Here is a 23692-nt window from a genome sequence, read left to right as displayed (position 1 = left end):
GATCTTTTCAAAGAAATAATGTTTTCGGCCTCAAGTATTTGCATAGAAAATCATGAGCAAAGACCAGTGCTCCAAGAGCTTGAATTGTGTGCTCACGGATAGATAGTAATTGTTGGAAAGTATTTGGATTTCAAATTATCTGTGGTACGCATGCTCTGAATCACTGTCCTGTCCATTTTCACTGGACCACGTAGCACAGTTCATGTTGCACTGAGAGCTAGCAGAGTACTTTTATTTTATTTTATTTACATCGTTCTCAAACATTTCTAACTTTATATTTAGACATTGGGGCCACGGTTGTAGCATAGTAGATTAAGCCACAGGCAGTGATGCTGGTCTCCCTTATTGTACCAGTTTGTGTCTCATTGCTCTATTTTATAATCCAGCTCTCTTCTACTGTGTCTAGGAAAACAGCAGAAACCCGCCTAAGACTTGCGTCCCTACACTAATGTGGGATGCCTACATGGAGCTCCTCACTTGGCTTTGGACTGGCCAGTCAGGGTAGTGGTAGTCATTTGGTAAGTGAATTAGCAGATGAAAGATTCTCTATCTGCCTTTCAAAGACCTTATTATGTATATACAACATCATATATATATATATATATATATATATATATATTTGAAAACAGAGTTATTAATGACATTGGGTGAGGGATTCAATTCAATGTGGAGAAAGAGGAGCATATTGCCATTTACATGGGAAAATTCAGTGAAACAATCTTGATAACTAAACAACAAGTGACATGATACATAATTTTTAAACTATATATACTAACTTCCACAAACAAGAGAAAACATGTAATGACGTATTTCTTGGTTTAGCCATTTTTCTTGCCATGGCAATCTCCAGTCTTATTTATTTTATTTTGTTGCAAATATCTGGATTCCATAATTTTTATGATTTTGTGATATTCCATAGTGAATATGTGTATCTACATTTTCTTTAGCCAATCATGGTACGATGGGTGTCTACGTGGGTTCCACATCTTTGCTATTGTGAATCGAGCTGCTATAAATATGGGATGTAAGTATTGCTTTCACATGCTGTTGCATTTCTTTTGGACATAATTCAATTTCCTTTGAAATAGATGAGTCATGGGCCCAGCGGCGTGGCCTAGCAGCTAAAGTCCTCGCCTTGAACATGCTGGGATGCCATATGGGGGCTGGTTCTAATCCCAGCAGCTCCGCTTCCCATCCAGCTCCCTGCTTGTGACCTGGGAAAGCAGTCGAGGACGGCCCAATGCATTGGGATCCTACACCAGTGTGGGAGACCCGGAAGAGGAAGTTCCTGGCTCCTGGCTTCAGATCGACACAGCACCGGCCATTGTGGTCACTGAAGTAGTTATGTTTTTGGTTTATTGAGGAACACCATTACTGTCTTCCATCATATTTGTACCAATTTGCATTTCTGCCATCAGTGCATTAGGGTTCCTTCTCTAAACTTGAGCAGCACCTGTTTTTTTTTTTTTTCTTTTTGATGACTTGTTATATCACTTGGATTAAGATGATACCTCATTGTAGTTCTTATTGCATTTCCCTGTTGGCTAATGGACCTGAATATTTTTCATGTGTCTTTTAAAACGTGTATTAATGGGCCCGGCGGCGTGGCCTAGTGGCTAAAGTCCTCGCCTTGAACGCGCAGGGATCCCATATGGGCGCCGGTTCTAATCCTGGCAGCTCCACTTCCCATCCAGCTCCCTGCTTGTGGCCTGGGAAAGCAGTTGAGGACGGCCCAATGCATTGGGACACTGCACCCGCGTGGGAGACCCGGAAAAGGTTCCTGGTTCCTGGCATTGGATCGGCGCAGCACCGGCCATTGTGGTCACTTGGGGAGTGACTCATTGGATGGAAGATCTTCCTCTCTGTCTCTCCTCTGTATATCTGACTTTGTAATAAAAATAAATAAATCTTTAAAAAAATGTGTATTCATTTTTTTTTGGAAGATGCCTATTGATACCTTTTGCCCATTTATTAGCAGGATTGAACAGTTTGTGGTTGTTGAGCTTTGCATAAATTGAATACTAATCCCAAATTATATGCATCATTTGCAAATATTATTTCATATTCCTTGCCTCCTGGCTGGTTTTCCTTTATTGTTTGTACTTGTGGGATCTTAGTCGAGAAGACTTGCCCAGACTAATGTCTTACAGTGTTTCTCCTTTATCTTCTAGTATTTTGATGTTTTCAACACTTACGTTTCACTTCTTGAACCATTGTGAGTTGACTTTTTTATTTTTTTCAACAGGATGTGAAGTAGGTATCTTGTTTCAAGCTTGTGGATGTGGAAATCCAATTTTCCAAGCATAATTTGTTAAAGGGATTGGCCCTTCTCCAGGGATTGCAGCTCTTTTTGCAGATATTAGTTACTTATAAGTGTGTTGGTTAATTTCTGAGGAGTGTATTCTACTGCAATGATTTTCCTGTCTCTTTTTATGTCAACACCTGAGTGATTTGATTATAATGGCCTTATAATGTATCATAAAATATGGTGATGTCTCCAGCTTGGATTTCATTGTTTAAGGTAGCTTTGAATCCTTAGGGTCTTTTGTGTTGCCATATGCATTTTAGGATTTTTTAAAAATTCATTTCATGAAGAATGTCCTTTTAATTTTTGATTGTGCTTGCATTGGATCTATAAGTTGCTTTGGGTAGTATGGCCATTTTGAAGATATTAGCTCTTCCAGTCTGTGGGCATGGACAATATTTGCATTGTGTGTGTGTGTGTCTCCCATTTCTTTCTTCATTCCTCTTGTAAAGATCCTCTGTCAGCAGCAGGGGTGTTGGCTGCCTCCTGAGTTGAGTCAGAGTCTACCAGCAACTCCACCACACCAAACCAAGCCTGGCGTTTTTGTGTGAGAAGAGAGGGAATAAGCCTTCCCCTGGAGTCTGTAGAGTTATCCCTCAGTTAGAGCCGCCAGTGGTGGGACTGTGGCTTGTCCTCCCTGCTTGTTCCTGATAAAGGGCAACTCTGGCTGTGAGCCAATCATCTAAACACCAGGTGATTGTTGGTACAGGTGTCTGTTGGTACAGGTGTCTGTTGGTGCAGGTGTCTGTTGGTGCAGGCGTCTGTTGGTACAGGTGGCTGTTGGTACAGGTGGCTGTTGGTACAGGTGTCTGTTGGTGCAGGTGTCTGTTGGTACAGGTGTCTGTTGGTACAGGTGTCTGTTGGTGCAGGTGTCTGTTGGTACAGGTGGCTGTTGGTGCAGGTGTCTGTTGGTACAGGTGGCTGTTGGTGCAGGTGTCTGTTGGTGCAGGTGTCTGTTGGTACAGGTGGCTGTTGGTACAGGTGGCTGAAACAATGTCTCCATCTTCTTTCCTTGCTTCCCTGTGAAGCTTCTGTTCTTTTCTGCTCTGTTCTGTTCCGTCACTCCTCCACTAATATTTCTCTTAATGTGTTTGTTGGTAATATGGTCCTTCCTTTGTGTTTCTGATATCTTACTAGAGCTGAGGCCCTTTAAGCTTCTCAGCATTTAACCACTTTGGATCCCCTGGTATCGACCTCACACCATTCATTATAAGAGGCCTTGTGTTGGTTTAAAGTTTTTGATTATCATGAATGCATTTTCCAGGAGAACCTTTATATAAGACTTCATGTGAACATAAGTCATTAATTCTGAATGTTCAAGAAAGAACTGTGTATAATAATAAGCTTATGTTTACTTTAAGTAAATTGTCATAGTCTTGGTTTGAGAGTCTGGATTCATGTTTAACATTCTGCACATTTTGGATTCCATTGTCCCTTGTAAGATCTTCATTGCAGCTTTGTTATTGTTGCTTCATGGTTCATCTGCATTTTCCTTCTGATCATTAATTTCTTTGGTAATTATGGCATATTTTGTGTGGATCTACCAGGACCGATTGTGCTTAAGAATCCCTGTGCTTTCTCCAGACCATGTGCATTGCCAATTCTGGGAAAAAAATTGGAAGCAATTCTTGTATATCACTCATCTCTTAACTCAGATTTGTACTCGTTAATTTTTTGTTGATGGAGTCCTAGTTTCCTCCCAGGACATGGCATCGCTCCTTTCTTGTCTCTTCCTGCATAATTTAAAAATTTAAAATATTCAGTTCTCTAGTGACTGCTTTTCACAATACTTGCTGTTAAAAGACTTAAGAATTTTAAAGCAACCCCTGACACAATCGACAAGGTGACACAGTGTTATTAATCACTTGGCTCTAAGAGAGCTTAGTCATAAGGTCAAATTGGGAAATCAGCAGAAAACTAAGGTCCCAGAAATTGATGCCATAAAGAAGAGAAAATTTCCCCAGAGTGATGAAAATTACATACTTCAATGCACGTTCATAACCTCTACATCCATTCGGTAAAAAAAAGTGATGAATTTTGATTTTCTTGCCTAATCAGCTATAATATTTTAATGATAAATAGCTTTAATTTCATGTTTGTTGCAAGTCTTTGGCCATAAAATTTGATAAACTTTACTCATTTTGCAAATAAAACATTTTACACTTTAAATAGCTCCTTAACATATATCCTCTTTGAACATAAACTCTCCTTGTATTGAATTATGTCTCTTGCCTAAGTTGACAAGCTATGGTTCATTTAAGATCCACTTGCATTCTATACACATTTATTATTGGATAATTTTCAAATGCAGTCATATAAAATTTAACCATAAGCAACTAAAATCTTATGAATTTGTGAGGTATATCATTTGAGATTTGATTTCTTTATGAGACACTAAGCTTCTGATGTATGCATCACTTCCAAGTCATCTCCCTTATAAATTGATTTGGCAGATATGTAAACAGGACTGGATGCAGTGCGCATCGTCCCTCTGCAAGCCTGAACTCTCGGATTCAGCTCTGCTCCAGGAAAACACTGTTAACTCGCTTTGCAATAGAGGATGCATGTGTGGGTGTTGGGTTTGGACCATTTCTCACACCACCTTTGAAAGCTCTACATACGACTCTCCCTCGTACTTCCCACCTATATTTCTATTATAATCGAGATGAATCTGCAAAAGAACATGCCTATATGTTTCTAGCTATGAATTTGCCTCATTCAAAAAGAGAGCTGGGAGGAGTGCAGAAAATCTGCTTGCCTGTTGCCCATCTCTGAGGATAACAGAATCAGGAAGAACTGTCATTTGGTACACATTCATGAAAGTAAAGCGAATGTTGACACCATGTGATTCAAGTCTCTGCCACCCCCAGCACTGCAGCAACTCTCATGAGAAGCCGCTGCCTTTCTGTAACTAGATGAAATGAAAGGACAGGTTTTATCAAGATAATTAACTATTTATTGTTGCAATGTCTATGCTTAAGCAGCAAGTTTTACATCTAAATTGTGCTGCCATGTTCATCTTTCCAAAAGATAATATTTCATATTTTATTATAATATAAATCTAAATGCATGATATTTGGTGTTGTATTTCATTTAAAAAAAAACAGAGAAAAATAGATTGGGATCATGTCTTAGGAGACTTTGTAAGCAAGCTTTTGATAATCTAAAGATAAAAATATCTTTTGATGCAAAGAATTAAAAGGATATTAAGATTAATTCAGTAATAAAAAATAATAACCCACATATCTTCATGGGGAGAGAAGCCAAATGAAAATTTATTGCTGATGAGCAACAGGGTAATAAAACATGATACTGTTAAAAATTATTTTGGAGAAAGATAGGAATCCTAGAAAGAGATCTGTGTATTGACAGCTACATTTCACCAGAGATGCTACGGACGCACAATGAAGGACAGGTAATCCCATCAACAAACTTTGTTGGGAAAATTGGAATTTTACAGGTAGAAGAATAAAAATCAGATCCTTATCTCACATTCTGATGGTTAATCTTAGCTGTTGAACTATAAATCAGAATAACTAGGAACTGTTTAAAGCTTTGTGTGTTTGTTTCACTTACCAAGGAGGGCAGGTTCTATGTAACCATGGCTCATGAAAATAGCAGAGAAAGGGTGAATCAGTTTCTCAGAGCTGGCTCTGACTCTATTCCATCCTTAGACATCAGAGTTCCAGTCTTTCCAAGTTGACCAGCAGCTTCCAGGTTTTAAAGCGCTGGGCCCCAGACTGAGAGTTGCACAATCAACTTCATGGATCCCGAGCCCTTTGGCCTTGGACCAAGTCATGCTGCGAGGCGTTGTGTTGAGCATGTTCTCCCAGCCTACCTTCTGTGATGAACCCTCTGCTCAGATCCTTGGTTTGCTTTAGAATTAGGGTCTTAGGGCCTGCACCGCAGTGTCACAGGCCAATCCCCCACCCGCAACAGCAGCAGCATTCCATGTGGGCACTGATTCAATCCCAGCTGCTTATGGCCTGAAGAAGCAGTGGAGGATGGTTCAAATCCTTAAGCCCCTGGAGCCACATGGGAGACCAAGCGACCTGGCTCCAGGGTTTGGATCGGCTCAGCTCTGGGCACTGCATGGAAGATCTCTCTGTCTTGTTCTCTCAGTGTAAGATCTGCCTGCAAATGAAAATCAAAACAAACAAACGAAAATTAGGCTTTTTTTATTCTTACTGTATTTTGAGAATCTTTGGATAGTAGTCTTGTTCCAAGTAGATGTTTGATAGATACTTTAAATTGTTATTTTGTTTTGTTTTGTTTTGTTTTGTTTTTGCTTGTACTTTCACACCTAATGAGGAGCTTTACTGAAGTCCAACTTAGCTTTCACTTCTTGGCATGTGTTATTAGTGTTGTGTATTAAAACTTATCACTAAACTCAAGGCTACTTATATTTTTTAACTCTTATTTTTGAGAAGTTTTTTAGTATAAATTTTAGGTTAAGGTCTATAACCCATTCGGTGTGTTAATTTCTGTGAAAAAAATGTTAATCTCTATTATTTCATTTTTAAAAATTTTATTAGTGATGATGTTTACATAGCTGATCAGATGGGAAGGGTTGAGGATTAGGGTAGTGGCTGAGAACCTTACTTACACATTTTCTTCTTCCCAAACATTGGGGAGAGGGGAATACAAGTGGAGAAACCACACTAAGCCTCCCAACTGTTGCATGACCTGGGGGCCTGAGGAATGCCATCCCGATGCCATCCCAAGTTCATGTTTAGGTTTTATTTTGCATGTGAACATCCAGGTACTTAACACATTCATTGTAATATCTGGAAATTCAATATTTAGGGTTGTTGAAAAATTAAAAAAAACATATGTTCACATAAAGTCTGGCTCATGGATATTTATAAACACATCAGTCATAGAAAACTGATATATTGCATCTATAAATGTTGACCTCGTGTCTACTGCCTGCTTGCCAGCAGCTATATGGGTACCGATTCAAGTCCTGACTGTCCTGCTTATGCTCCAGCTTCCTGTTAGTGTTCATGAGAAAGATGTAGAGGATAGACCAGGTGCTTTGACCTCTGTCAAAGATGTGCAAGACACAGGTGGAGTTTCATGATCTTGGTTTTGGATTGGCCCACTTCAAGTCACTGTGGTCGTCTGGGAAATGAATCCACAGATAGAAGATCTGTTTCTCTTTCTGTCATTCTTTAAAACAAACTTCTTTATTCTTTTTTAAGAACAAATAGAGATGAGCATTGTGGTGCAATGGTTGTATCACCACTTTGAATTCAGTATTAGAGTACATAGTACTAGTTTTAGGTACTGTGTGCTTCATAAACTGATTTCTGTAGATGCACCTGGGTGGCCCTAGATAGTGACCCACCAACTTGTGATATTGTCATCCAAATAGAGTTTCAATAGAGGTCCTGGCTCTTTGTGTCAGGCTGGCCTGTCCCGGCTGTTCCAGGTGTGTGGAGAATGAAGCCAAATGTGAATTCTCTCCTTTTCTCACCCTCTCTTCATGTCACTATGCCTGCGATTATGTAAATATATATATATATATATATATATATATATATATATATATCTTTTTAAAAAGAATAAAATAGAATAAAACTAAGTGATAGCATACTGTACAGCAACATAAGAGAATAAACCTTGAATAATGCCTAAACATGAGTGAACATCAATAGTATGCATTAAGAAAGTGGCTCATACAAAAGAGTATGTATTGTAATAGTCTCTATATCTGAAATTTGTAGTAGAGGCAGACATGAGCGATGGAGCATGTTAGCGGTTGCTTGGAACTGAAGCCAGTTATAGAAGTGTATTGAAAAACAGCAAAAAGAAACCTTAAAAAATGATAGAGCTATTTGAAAATTGAGTCGAGTTTTTGGTTGCCTGGTTCAAGTCTGGCTACTCCACTTCCCATCTCATTTCCTGCTAATGCATACACTGGGAGGAAGCAGGTAACTGCTCAGGAAGGAATATGTGACACACACGGGAGTCAAGTTAGAAATCCAGCCCAGGATTCAGCTGGCCTAGCGTTTGGGGAGAAACATCAGCAAATGTAACACTTCTTTCTCTCTCTCTCTCTCTCTCTCTCTCTCTCTCTCTCTCTCTCTCTCTTATTTAGCGTCACTTACAAGTTTCATGGTTCTCCAGTAATGCTTCATGGACACTTCACATGATTTGAATGTCACTCAAACATTTTATAGTGAGACATACTTCCCATGATGAAAGAAGTGTTGTGGTACTGGTCAACCTTTGGAAGGTGGATTCCAGTAGGAAGTTTATATGCGAATTAGAAAATGCACTCAAAAGAAATAAAGGCATTTCATGTGATTAGTTCTCACTAGTTCTTGAGAGAATTATTATAAAGGTCTGGTCCTGCACTCACCCATCTTCTTTCTGGAATTCTGTTTTAAGATATGATGTCTTTCTGGAAGATAGTACCTGTATATTGTAATATTATTGCAATCTCTAATGGCCTGTATCCAAATGCAATAAGATAATGTGATGTAATCTATAAATCAGCAATTAATGTCAGACTGCTTATGATCTACATCAAAAAACTGTAAAACCTAAAATACTCTTAATACCCTATGTTACTCCGTAATGGGGAGGGAATGCAGAAAAATCTTTCATATCCCTAAAAAGTGTGAGGAAAACGTGAAATATTGCCTACCAGGGTCAAATCTGGTAACTCATAGACAACAGACTCAAGTCAGCACTAGACAATAGTAAAGCTACAAAGGCATAAGGGGGGAATGGGAGCGATCCTGACAGCTTCTTAACAGGAGGTCATGTGCATGGAGCGGGGGGTGGGGTACTCCAGAGTGGAGCAGGCAGACAGGAGGCTTATATCCCAACCCTGAAGACTCCCAGATCCTCACTACGGACTATCAGTACGAGCATAAAGGACTACATCCCAACTGCCAAGGAGACCATGGGAATTGGAATGCCTTCGGAGGACAAGAACTCTGAGTTCACTCACCCCCAATCTGGAGCTTCCACAGGGGATGCAGTGCAGGAACAACAACCAGGAGCCCTGAGTGGTCCACAGAAACAGAAGAACAATAAACTTCCTTCGGGATCAGGGAGGGGAGCATTCTCTGGTCCTGGCCTAGTTCCGGCTCTGGATCCCCACCCTCCCTCACAATGACCATCAGGATCGCTCTGGAAACCCCTCAAAACAAACAATCAAACCAAAAAAACCTTGAATAGATAGACAGACAACAACAAGGAAAGCCTAGAATCAGACAGAAATGGCCAGCGTGGATTTACTCATACCTCACTAGGTGGGACACAAAGACTAGTTACTCCTCACTGGGGTATTGAAGATTTCTCTGCACATCCCTCAAAAAAAATGTTCTGCACCTAAACTGTCGACACATGTCTTGTTAGAGCTATAAGCCAGTTCAGACCACCCAAAAAAAAAAAAAAAAAACAACAAAGTTCAGCAAAATCATGTTTCAACACTATAAACAGCTAAATACTAAAATGAAAATGGACATGAGACAGCTGAATAGCAATCTATAGCCATTTTAAGGTGTATAGAAAACGGTTAAATATAAACCAAAATTGAAATGTCTGTGAAGAAGTCACAGGTTGTGGTTGAGAACCTGCATTTTCCTATTAATATTATTGGTTAATCAATACCATGTCAATTAATACCATAATGTTGTAAATTGTAAATATTATGATGGGGCTTTTAATTGATTGGGATGATACTCTGCCGGCTCTACTTTCAGACCAGAGATGGTCTCACCAAGAAACCATTGAACTCACCAGGAAAATAAGATGCTGAACTTTATGCTTGGTATATGCTTGCAATGAAAGCATCTCAACTGAATTTGAACTATGGTAATGTACCAAGGTGGAGCAATCCACCGTTGGGGGAAGGTTTGGGGATGGGCGGGGGAAATCCCAGTGCATATAAAAGTGTGTCACATAATGCAATGTAATTAATAAAAAAAAGATATGATGTCTTTCTTTTACGTCTATTCCCAACATCTTCTCTCTGGCCATTGCTGCAGCTGGTGCTATGCTGTTTTGTCTTCCATCCCCCAAAACTAGGAACTAAATAACCACATTTCATTTATAAAGATACCTTGCCTCAGATATTTATTTCAGCCCTTTAAAACTACCTCATACATTCATCAGCAGAAAATGGGTACCTTCTCCTTTTCTTGCGGCACGTTTCATTTGACAGCATCGCCGTCTAGATCAACAGGCTCAGGTAGAGCTCATCCATCATGGTGAACAAACCTCTTGGCTTCAGTGAATTGCTGTTTTTTCATCTGTAAAATAGAGTTGAATCTATGAGTTTGATTCTGTCTCTAAAATCCTATAAATGCCAGCTCAGATTTCTATGCTATTTATTGTAAGACTGAAAGGGGGAGGGGGCTGACACAATGGTTCAATTGACCAATCCTCTACCTGCAAAGGTTCATGTCCCAGCTGTTCCAAAAGTGCAGACACATGCATGCGCATGCATGCAAACTCATCCACTTCTTTCTGCATTCACATTGCATCCTATGAACAAGATCACTATTTTTCATAATTTTGCTTATTATTTGCTTATTATTATTCATTTCACTATAAACATATTGACATTTATGAAGCAATTACTACTATGTTAGAAAATGTTGTGCCCATGTGAGTTAGCGTGATAAACCTTACCAGACTTCAGTGACTAGCGTCCCATTTCTAACAACTTGGAACTGTCTACTTTCAGGTATCTTTCTGTTTCTACAAGGTACAATTTAAGAAACAAACAAAAATTCTTAGATTGGAGAGATTTAGACACACTGCTGTTCCTCAGCCTTTGATAAGTTCCATACACGGTAGATAGTAAGCACCCAGTTGTGCTAATCTGAATCACTCTGGCATTGCCACCCAGACTGTTGGAGCTCACTCAGATGGAACAGTGTATTCTGAACTACTTTCTGCAAAGCCTCTAATTGCCTTTGGAATAAATTTTGTCTAATTTGAATCTCAATCAAATGGAAATGTTATATTGAATTGATTGCAATTTGGCTAAGTTCAGCTGTGATAGATTCTAAGAATATTGACCTAAGTACCAAGTAATTCTTAAGGTAGACATCAGTTGTTTCTGATTGGGATAGGTGTTGTGTAGCAATAGGTTAAGCTATTGCCCACGGTGTCTGCATCTCGTACAAATGCCAGCCTAAATCACAGTTTCTTCCCTTCTGATCCAGGTCAGTATTCAAAAGTCTGGGAAACCAGTTGAAGACATCCCAAGTATTGGGTCTTAGTCTTCTACGTGGGAGACCCAGATGAAGTTCCAGGCATCTGAATGCATCTGGCCCATTCCTGGCCATTGTTGTCATTCGGGGATCGGCCGACAGATGCAAGAATTCTGTCTCTTCCTATTCCTGTAACCTTAGATAAGTAAATAAATAAGTATTCTTACAAATAAAACAAATTATTAATGACAATATATTCAGACAATATAATATATATTTGATTTTCTAATATGCATATATTTTGATATAACAGAAAAAAAGAACACAAGGGAAGAATAAAATACTCAAAAAGAAAATGAACTGCTTCAATGATACTCTTCAATATCTACATTTGTTTCTAAAACTAGAATGTTATAATTCTTGAGCTAGGCAGCAAAACATCAACAAGTAAATTGAATCTTACTTTCTCATTCTGTGCTCCTGGCCCTGCAGGACACCAGTTACAAACAAGGGCACCAAGCAGCTGAGATTCTGGGCATGGCACTGCCCTCGGGTTTCTTCCCTGCAGTCTCGGATGTACGAAGAACTGTGAGAGAGAGCCAGAGCCAGAGTCAGGGAAGGGAGAGGCACCCGTTGGATTCTCTTGAATTAGTCAAACTAGAGTAGAAAAATCTTTTAAAAAGTTATTTTTTAACATTTATTTTTATTGGTCAGTCAAGTTATACAGAGAGGAGGAGAGACAGAGAGGAAGATCTTCCATCCTATGATTCACTCCCCAAGTGGCCTCAAGGGCTGGAGCTGAGCCAATCTGAAACAAGGAGCCCAGAGCCTCTTCTGGGTCTCCAACACAGATGTAGGGTCCCAATATTGTGGGCTGTCCTCGACTGCTTTCCCATGCCACAAGCAGGGAGCTGGATGGGAAGCAGGGATGCTGGGATTGGGACCGGCAGCCATATGGGATCCCGGCGCACATGTGGCAAGGAATTTAACCACTAGGTTATCGCACCAGGCCCAATATGTTGTTTTAAAGCTTATATTTTTCATTACGTATTTCTTTCTAATGATTAAAAATTACAGTATTTATGGTGCACAGTACCAACGGTTTGATATATGTCCTTCTGGAGGATGGCTGAATTCAACTCCGACAGAAGCATTGCTTTACATGTTTTTCTTGTGCTGAGAAAACTATCAACTAATTTTACAATGACAAATCATGCAATCTGTTCATGCTTGTTCACTCTAAGGGAAACATGAAAATTAATATAAACATGAAAGTCAAAGCAAAGTAGCCTCTGATGTATCTAAAATTTAGCTCTTGAAAGATACAAAGCAATTGCTAGTTGACTCAAATGCAAAACAGATGTGAACAGAAAAAAACCTAAAAAGAAACTGAGGCATTGGATGTACTGACACTCAGGAAATGAGTGTGTGACAGATGCAGAAGTTGTATTTAGTGGCATCACTGTGTCACTGCTGTCAACCTACAACAGTTGCATTTGCTGCAAAGATGATGATGATACATTTGGGAGTGGTCTTCAGACGCTCATGTGGGCATGCTGAAATGGAAATTTGATTTAAAAATGTGGGAATCCAAGAAAGGAATAAGCAGAGGCTGTGTAGTTGGGGTTTTCAGCTTTTGTTTGGTATTTATGCTCCTGGTTGAATAAGTCACTATGAGACTGTATGCAGATGGGATGGTTACTTCGATGTGACACTTTGACCAAGGAATAACTAGAAGCAAGGATCAGGACAAATGTTTGGGGGTGTGTCTGTGAGGGTGCATCCAAAGCAAATGCGACTTTGGGAAGGACAAAATGAAAAGGACCTTCCCTTGCACTGGACAGGGTCTTGAACCAAGAGCAAACAGACCCAGAATGCAACTGCACTCAGAGCTCTGGGCACCAGCAATTGTCAGCATCTGACGTGTACACATTTTACACAGTATAATATCTCTTCTAAAAAAAGATAAGCATTGCAAAGGCAATACTTATTTTTCTCTTTGGATATCACAATAGTTGGATATTATGTAACTGTTAATATATTCTTTTAAAAAAAGATTTATTTTTATTGCAAAGTCAGATATACAGAGAGGAGAAGAGACAGAAAGATCTTCCGTCCGATGATTCACTCCACAAGTGACAGCAACGGCCGGTACTATGCCGATCCAAAGCCAGGAGCCAGGAACTTCCTCCAGGTCTCCCACGTGGGTGCAGGGTCCCAAGGCTCTGGGCTGTCCTTCACTGCTTTCCCAGGCCACAAACAAGGAACTGGATGGGAAGCGGAGCTGCTGGGATTAGAACCAGCACCCATATGGGATCCTGGCACATTCAAGTTGAGGACTTTAGCCACTAGGCTACTGCACCAGGCCCTATATTCTTTTTTTTTTTTTTTTTGATTAATTACGTTGCATTATGTGACAGTTCATAGGCTCTGCCTATATTCTTTTGGAATAACCTTTTTTTTTAATACAAAGCAGATGTTTGACATACCTGTTAAGATTACAATTACTTTAAAATGGATTATTCACATGAGTGAAATGGTTTTCTCTTTTCTACTCGATCGTTATTTCTAGCCTTTGCCTACATTCTCACTAACTGAGCACGCTGTCAAACTCTTGTTTACAATGTAAATGAACCATTCTTATCTCATGGATTGTGGAAAGACCGCAAGAGAGGACAAGGGAAAGAGGCAGAGCGGGCTAAGGAGTGAGGGAGGAGGGGAATATCATGGCATTCTTAGAACTGCATTTGTAAGCTAGATCAAATCTGTTAAAACAAAAAACCACTAAAAATGAACTTTAAAAAACTTATGAGCTAGGATGCCCACATCACATGTCAGACAGCCTGGGTTTTACAGTTGACTCATCTCTGGATTCCAGCTTTCTGCTGTATAAACCCTGTGATTCAGCAGTGATGGCTCAGGCAGTGCGGGGTCCTTCACCCACTCAGGAGAGAGGCCTGTGTTTGTCCCTGGCTCGTGATCTGGCTGGCGCGGCCACAGTAGGGATGAGCTCAGATGGGGATGAGCTCTCTGCATATTTCTTACCCGTTTTAACTCTGTCCTAAAATAAATTAATAGATTAAAAAAACTAAAAGCCCCATTGAAAATCACTAATTTAATATGCTTTTATCTATTGCCTTAATAAGCAAAACGTAGCTGAACAGACATTTTAGAATATTGATATGAAAGCACTAATACTTGTGCATAAAATTCATGGTTATAAAAATATTATGTAAACATTTTAAATTTGAAGCAAACAATATTTAAAATTCAGCTATTTGGTTTTTCTTTTGCTGGCTTAAAGACTTGTGAGATGATCTGTTTCTCAAAATTCATTTTATTGTGATATTCATCTAACCTAAACAATTTCACAGTTGAGTTAGAGTTCAAATAAAAGAGTAGTTTGTGTAAGAACTTCTGTGAATAGTTTTTGCTTGAATATATTTTATCAGCTCAGTCATCTAGATGCCTCTTTCTTGCACAATGCAAACAGAAAGAAAAGTAACTGGCAGAATAAAGATGGGAAAGGATTTCAGTAAGATTTAAGCATAGATTGATGACTTACATTTGCAGAGACCCGAAAGGTGAAAGAACCATGAAACACCTTCCTTCAAAATTCCCTTGCTAAGCAGTAGGTACAGTTCTGAACATCCATTAAAACATAATAGAGACAAAATCACTGGCTCCCACAGAGAGCTGACTTACTGATTGCCTACCAGAAATCCATTAAAATGGCTTTACCATTTCCAATAATAGCGTAAGCCCCGCCACAACTTCTACCTCCAAGCGATGCTCCAATGCAGAAAAGATTAAGTCCAACACATTAGAACAGTGTCTTGTTTTCAAGAAGTTCACAAAACAAATGTGTTGCACAGTGAAGGTAATAACCCACATGTTTACTAAAGCACAATTATTTTTTAGTCTGTTGTGTCGTAGGATAATGGTCTGTTGTATCTTTTTAAAATATTTATTTGCTTTGTATGTATTTAACAGTCAGAGTGATAGCGAGAGACAGAGTAAGCAGGAACAGATAGAAATTTTCCATTCTTTGCTTCATTCCCGAAATGACTGCAGCGAGCGGGACTGGGCCAGGTTAAACTCGGAAGCCAAGAGCTTCTGGTTCTCCTATTGGATGATAGGGGCCAAGACTGCAGTGTCTTAACATGAGAAACATAAGATTTTGTGATGTAATTCATTAATCAAAAAAAGTGTAATAAAATTGTAAACGTAAAGAAAAAAATGTGGCTTTAGTACTAAGAAAGAAATATCTTGCATTGGAGCTGACAAAGAGAAATCTCTGTCCTTTGAATTTCATTTCTTAAACCCTAGAGGAAGAGAGATGTTTACAGGAACAAGTGTAGCCAGCCAGTGAGTCTCAAAAATCCCAGTGAGACACATTCACACTGGAAGAACTTAACATGTGATTGGGACTGTCAGGACATGCTGTTCTACAGAATCATACTAAATAAGAGAAAAATATGACTTCCAGGGGGGCTCGTCTTTCTCAATCTCAGAGGTTTCCTATGTGGGAGAATATGATGTGAACAGACATCCTGTGTTACTAGAGCAACTCTGAATTTTGAAATTCATCTCATGCTTCATGTCATTCATTATACATTACATTATGTTCCATATCTCACCATCTTCCATATTTTTTCAGCTGTCTGATAGATTTCTTTTTTATCTTTCCTCTGCCTTTAAATCCGAGTACATAGTACTATTTGCCAAGTACATTCTTCAATTGTCTCTGACTTTTCTTTACAACTAATGTTCTCTGATTCTCTCATCTCCTTAATTATGCCCGTTTCTGTGAAATCACCCACGGGACTGATCTCCCATCTTTTCGACATAGTAGAAGCACCCCACTGGAAACCATTTCATGTTGAGTCACACTGCAGGGTTCCCCAGGGCATCTCTCTTTTGCATGAGATGCAATTGCAGACGTCTGGACCTTGAGGTCTACACAATTTGCATTAATACATGATGTTGAAAATAGTCATGAGGCCCTGATATCTCATGTCTGGTTGGCACCGTTTCCACCCGTCTGCTTCAATCCAATTCACTCCTTCTTCCTCCCACAGAATTCCTTCGCTCTTCTCCTAACAGATTTGGTTAGGACTTAACCTTTTCTGTGACTTGGACACAAACTTTCTCTTCCACTATCTTCATTTTTAAAATTTTCTACTATTCAAACTGACCTCCATAATAATTCATAAATACCCAGACTTTTTTCAATATTTCTCTATAAAAATGTTGTGATTGTATTTTTAGAAAAAAAAGTCTAGAAAGTTCTGTATAGCATTTATCGTATTACGCTCCAAATTCCTGCCTTTGTTATTCCTCATGTTTTTTCTAGGAGGAAACACTACTTAAATATCAGAGAAGAAATTAATTCCCTCATATCTTTCCTTTCCTCAGCTGTATCCTCACTTCGAAAATCTGCTCATTATCTAAATCCTAACACAATGATAGTCAGAAAAGTCTTCAGGCTTCCTTGAGATTCACACATGTCTTATTAGGTAGCCTCTGCATGCTGTGCAAAAATTCAGTCAATGTGAAACAAAAAACTTAATTCCATCACATGCTCTTAAAAGTAATGTAAGTATTCTGCTCTCAAAAAAAATATCCAGTAGGGAACTTATAATTGAGAGATAAAAATTTGTGATAATTTTAAAAGACCTTGTGTTTCAAAGGTCTCTTCTCAAAATAGGAACAGAATTTATCAAATTTGTAATACAAATAAAACATTTTCAGTGTAGTTGTCATGCTAGCTTTTGGTTTAGCATTAGTGTGGATTCTACACTGCATACTGGCATTTCAATCAGCGACAATGTGTGCACTACCAAACAGGAGCTCCTATAAAAGAGACAATTAACGTGTGCTAAGAATTGATGCTGTTTGTTGTTCAGATGTTTTAAAGGCTTGACCGTTTTCAACAAACCTAAAGCAAATATCATTTTCAGAGCAAAGGTTATGAAATCCAGGAAAGGAATGAGCATATAGTGCAGGGGTGAAGCACTGCTTTGGATGACCAAACCCGTATCTAATGCCTGCTTCCTGACCACTCTGATTCGGCCCCTTGTCCTTCTGTGCACACCCCAGGAGGCAGTCCTTAAGCCTCTAGTCCTTGGGTTCCATCATGCACCTGGGAGGTGAGTTCCAGGCTCTTGCTTGAATCAACTCTTACTGTTAGGAACATTTGGTTAATAAACCAAACAATAAACAACAACAAAAGCAAAATAAAACAAATCTCTCTGTCTTGCCTTATCTCTCTCTCTCTCTCACTGTCATTCAAGTATTTATGCAGACAAACACATTGATTTTAATTTAAAAGAAAAAAAATAACTGTTTTACATGACATCTTCTTTTAGGTCCCTGAAAGGTTAAGTTCAGCACAGTTTTTAGGTCAATGGTACATGCATTTATAGGGCCACTGCCTGTACATCACCCTCCAGGCCTGATCACCCCATACATCCATGAAATTTCACATCAAAGTAGCATTACTGAATTTTATTTTTAAGTTCACCTCTATAACATGTTCTCACTGCTGAAAATTAAAATAACACATGGAAGTGTCCTTTTTGATATTCAGATTTTTGAAAGACATTAACATACAGTAAAAATGCTCAGTATTTTCTTCATATTCCTTACCAAAATTTACTTTTCTTCAAATTCTTGATGCCTGAGATACTTCAGAACTCTTGATATTATTTTCTATGACAACATAAAATAGAACTAATGTATATTGAAGTCACTCAGATACATCTAAACTAAACAAATTCTGAATACATTACTGGCATTATAAGGAAGAGGAGGAAGTGCAAGGAGAAAAATACAAAATCAGGCTTATATCATAGGTTAACAAACGCATCACTATGCAGTGTATCCTAGTGTGTAATTTTCTCAATCTGCTCCATCAAATTACCAGCAAGATAGAGTGAATACAATCCCAAGAATCACATTTGTGCCTAAATCAACTCTGTGTCATAGCCATTGTAGCATTCTAAGAAGAATCTCACTTATGATAAAATAAAAAGTATTAAGCTGGACTTGAAAGGGTCATTTCTTGACTCACTTTCCATATATCCTGATTAATATCAGGATATCAGGTATACGTTCTGACAGCTTCTTTTGCTAGGAAGGTAACAGCAGTCTTCGGCCTCTACTCTGGTTGTGCAAGATATCTCTGGTCTCTGAAGGATCTTCTTATTCACTCTTTATATTGGGATGGACTTTCTGGTTGAAAGGAAGGGGAATCGAGTTATGGTACTTCCTTATTAATGCTCCTAAGTCAACTGGATGACCCAGAGTGAGCACTGTCATTTCCTGAGATTTTCTTCCTGGGTCATCTGTCACTTCTCACCATGCAACAAAGCTGGGTTCAGCTTGTACACTGCGACCCTTGCAAGTCTGGTCTCCACTGCTGGATCTGCGTTTCAGTGGAATGTGCTCTAGATCCTTGAGTCACTCCTCAGTTGCATGGATTGGGGACAAGGAAGGGGGAACTGCATAGCCAAGAAAGCATGGAATGAGTAAACTAGGAACATTAAAAAAATACAACTTATTGTATCACCATTTGAATACTACTGATAATAGTATGGAGTCAGGTACATGAATTCCAGTCACAAGTCTGCTGCTTACCATCTGTGATACTGACCAAACTAATTGTGCTTATTTGCCTTGGTTTGCTTCATCGCCCAAATGACTATACGTTTTTCTCCTTTTGCACAGACTGGGTGATGATGAGCACACAGTAACCGGGGGTGAAGATCACTGCAAATGCCTGAGACTGGCTCAAGTGTAAACATTCGTTATGGGTTACATGCCTGGTCCACTCTCATCCTCTTCCCTCTCTCTACCTTCCCTCTCCTGGTGTTCTGTATGTTAGGCTAATGGAATCGCTCTCCTTCCCTGACCCATGGGCTGACAACATGTCACTCCAGCTCCCTTTCCTGTTTCTACACCCCGTCAGTTCAACCCTTGCCGCTTCGCATTAGGCACACAGAGTATCTGCTCTCTTGCAATCTCTCTAGTGTTGCAGCCAACGCATTTGTATGCCTTGTTATTCCCTGACAGACTGTTAGCTGGTCATTCTGGCACTACTTTATCTTCTAATCCATTGTTCAAAACAGCTGAATTTTCTCTAAGCTCAGATTTTTAGCAGACAACATATTCAATCTCCAGGGTAGTATTCAAAGCCCGCCCCAGCTTCACCATCACTGCCTTATATGTGTTAGTGGGATGTTGTAGCTGCAAATTGCCTCATCCTTCACAAATCATACTTCAATCCAACTTTCCTGCTTTAATTCAGGCAATTTCATCATCATGCAAGTGCCCTGCCTTTCCATGGCTTATGAAAATATTATGTTGTCTTATTTTCTTTTTTCAAATCCCTCTCATGCTTTGAGCTTTCTGTTCCTAATGATCTCTCTTCTACCCCCCCCCCTCTTTTCCACATTCCTTGTTCTTTTCTAACTATTTTATCTTTATTAGTCACCATGGGTGTTAAAAATTGCTCCAAGAATCAGCAGCTTAAAATAGAATTATTTTAATAATTATTATATCACATAATATTTGAGAGTCAAGAAATTGAGTGGCAGCTTATCTAGAGCACTGTACTTCAAGGTCTCTCTTGGTGCAATCAGTTGGGGCTGGAGTGGTGGATCAACAGGCCAATCTTTCATCTCCAAGCACCAGCATCCCATATGGGTGTTGATTCATGTCCTGGCTACTCCACTTCCCATTCAGCTTCCTACTTACGGCCTGGGAAAGTAGTAGAGACTGACCAAAGTGCCTAAGGCCCCTTCACCCACATGGGAGACCCTGAAGAAGCTCCTGGCTTTGGATCACCTTAAGTCTGAATGTTGTGGCCATTTGGACAGTGAGTCAGCAGATGGAAGACACATCTCCCCACTTCTTTCTCTTTGTAAATCTACCTTTCAAATAACAAGAAGTAAAGCATTTAAAAAGGAATTTAATTGTCACAAGACCAGTGGATATTAGTTAAAATCGCCATAGGCCTCTGTCAGGGAGCTATACATTGTAACAGCTTTCCCAGGGCAATCAATGCATGGGGAAAGTGCAGCAAGCATGATATAGGAAAGAGCAATACAAGGCATTTAATAAAGGAGACATGATTATGTAAGATGTTAGAGGCTACTATCATATTTTCTCAGAATATTCTTTTTAAAATTTCATTTTTCAAAAAGAACAAATCCTAATGACTAATAGATATGAAAAATGTTCAGACTCTCAAGCTATTAGGGAAATGCAGATAAGAATCATACTGAGGTTCCACCTAACTCTAGTGAGAATGTCCTACGATGAGCAATATGCTAACACCTGCTGGAGTGGATGTGGGGTTATATGTGGGAGTATATGCTAGTGTAGCCACTAACGAAATCTATACGGAAACTGCTCAGACAACTGAAAATTAATCTACTGTGCACATGACCTAGCTATCTCTCTTCTGGGCACATATCCAAATGAAGTGAGGAATGTGAGAAAGCGAACGGCAGCCTATATTTAGAGCAGCACAACCTACAATATGGAAGACATGAAAACATTCCAGACAGTGATGCATCTATCCTATGAAATACTACATTACCATTAAAAGAATAAAATCCTACCATTTGCAACAAAGTGTTCCTAACTGGAGGCCATTATGCTTACTGAAATAAACCAATCCCCAAATAACAAATATATGTTCTCTCTGATATAAGGCACCATTAATGCAAAATACAAAGTAAATAGATATATAGGTGAATGAGTACATACATATGTTCTCATAGATGAACTGTTTTAAGGGAGACTAACATATCAGAAAGTTAAGATAGGTCACAGTAGGCATCTCCATTCCTGAATAAAAGGACTTCAGTGAAACAGTTAAATATATCCTGACAATACGATGCTAAATTTTCTATCATTATTTATACCTATATTGTCTATACCTACAATTTCCAGATGTACTTAAGTAGCAGAATATTAAACTAGCAACTGTTACTAAAGACTATGCTATGGGAATAATATGGGGGAAATGGTGAGAGGAAAAAATGAGGAGGGAGAAGGGGGAGGCAAAATGGCAACACCTATAAGTACAAATATGTATTACGGAGTGTATTAAAAATAATTTTTAAAATAGCCACTGAGTAATGAGATGTAAGTATCTTAACTACAAAGGGCAAATGCCTACTCTGGTACCTTATTTTGTGATTATCATATCATCTGATGCTGTAGACTCAGCTATGTCTTAATAGCTACAAAGCAATGTCGTTTTATTCACTGAATTTGCAAAATGTTTTTGGTGAGTAAACATCTATTGTTTGTTATATTTATCTATCGTTATAGTGCAAAAAATAGGTCAGGGCATCTTTTACTAAGATGATCACTGTGAAATATGCATACTTCTTTTATGAAAAGAATGACATGTTACATGACAGGAAAACATACTAACTTTTGTGTAGGTGGACTTTCATTCCAACTGTAGAATGAACTTTTTTTCTTAACAGCTGTCATTTCTAATATAATTTGGAAGATGTAACAATGTGTTATACACTAATGATACACGTATTGCAGCTAGTACTCTATGAGACATGGATTATATACATTCATCAACTGAGATGTTCTAAGTTGAGGAGGTTGGAGTTCCACCTTTTCTTCTTCATACTTAAATCTTATTAAGAACCTCCAAGCTACAGGACATGTTCTTTAATCATAAATATCAGCTATTCTGTTTAGGATGTAGATCTCATCTGAAACCTAGAATTAGGACAATGGAGGGTATAATATTTTCAAGGTGATAATTTCTAAGTGCTTCTCCTTTCATTCAGGCAGAGATTTTACTCACTGAGGTTACCAATTTTCCCAAAGACTAGAAGTGATGTGGGAGGGTGTGCAAAGAAATGAAAAGCTGACATTTGAAAGGCCCATGCAGCCATCGCTGCACAGGTTCTGCTGGCACGGTGTCATTTGCTGAATTTCCAGCCAACCCACACAAGCTCATGATTAAAAACATCTTCTGTCATTGTGGGCATGAACCATGCAAGAAGTCCAGCATCTTATTGTCCAGATAAATTCAACAGTTTCATTGAAAGACCATGCTTGATCTGAAAGTAAAGCTGGCAGAATATCATCCCCTCCAATGAAAAGTCACAACACAAATTCAACAACAGGATGAAACATGGAAATTTACAACACCATGAAGTCAATCGACACGACACTGAGTGACCAATGTGTTAGAAAATGCAAGTTCCTAACCACATCCTGTAACTACTTCTTTGACATCTCAATTTTAGTTTATACATAACTGACTGCTATAAACCTTAAAATGGTTATACGGTACTATTCAGATGTCTCGAATTATGACTGGTTATGTGCTGTACTGCTGTAATAATATGCAGGAAATCAATAGGGGGGAGGGTTGGGGAGGGGTTAGGAGAATCCCAGAGCCTATGGACGTGTGTCATAAAATGAAATCAAAAAATCTTCTAAAAAATTAGGCTCACTTTCTATCAGTTGAAGGAAGGAAAAGGAAGATTATCTACAATCCTGTTAAAGGAATATATTTTAAGTACTCTGAAGTGACCTTTCCAATTAGTAAAACATGATCTAGAGAAAAATCTGGCTTATTTTTTGCTTCGTAGCCATCATCTCCTCATCCCACAACAGAAGTCCACTTCTAAAATCATCCTTTTACATGAGTATATGGAAGGTTCTAATATTCATTCACCATTGAAGAGCAACGTGGGGTAAAATCTGGAATGGTAAGGAAGATTTCCCCAACACCGTGCAAGAACTCACTCCATTTTTGTTCTCATCAGCTTACAGAATTAGAATTCTCCCTAGGTTCAAAGAGAAAATAGATCGAACTTTGCAAATGAAATGTTCTCTTCTGAAATTGCAAATTCAAATTCATAGTATTCTTTTTTTTTTGAAAGATTTATTCATTTTTATTGGAAAGCCGGATATACAGAGAGAATGAGAGACAGAGAGGAAGATCTTCTGTCCGATGATTCACTCCCCAAGTGAGTGCAACGGCCGGTGCTGCGCCAATCCGAAGCCAGGAACCAGGAAACTCTTCCAGGTCTCCCACGCGGGTACAGGGTCCCAAGGCTTTGGGCCATTCTTGACTGCTTTCCCAGGCCACAAGCAGGGAGCTGGATGGGAAGTGGAGCTGCCGGGATTAGAACCGGCGCCCAAATGGGATCCC

Source organism: Ochotona princeps, chromosome 1 (assembly GCF_030435755.1).
Source record: "Ochotona princeps isolate mOchPri1 chromosome 1, mOchPri1.hap1, whole genome shotgun sequence".
Taxonomy (NCBI): Eukaryota; Metazoa; Chordata; class Mammalia; order Lagomorpha; family Ochotonidae; genus Ochotona; species Ochotona princeps.
Note: the sequence above shows the minus strand (reverse complement) of the source record.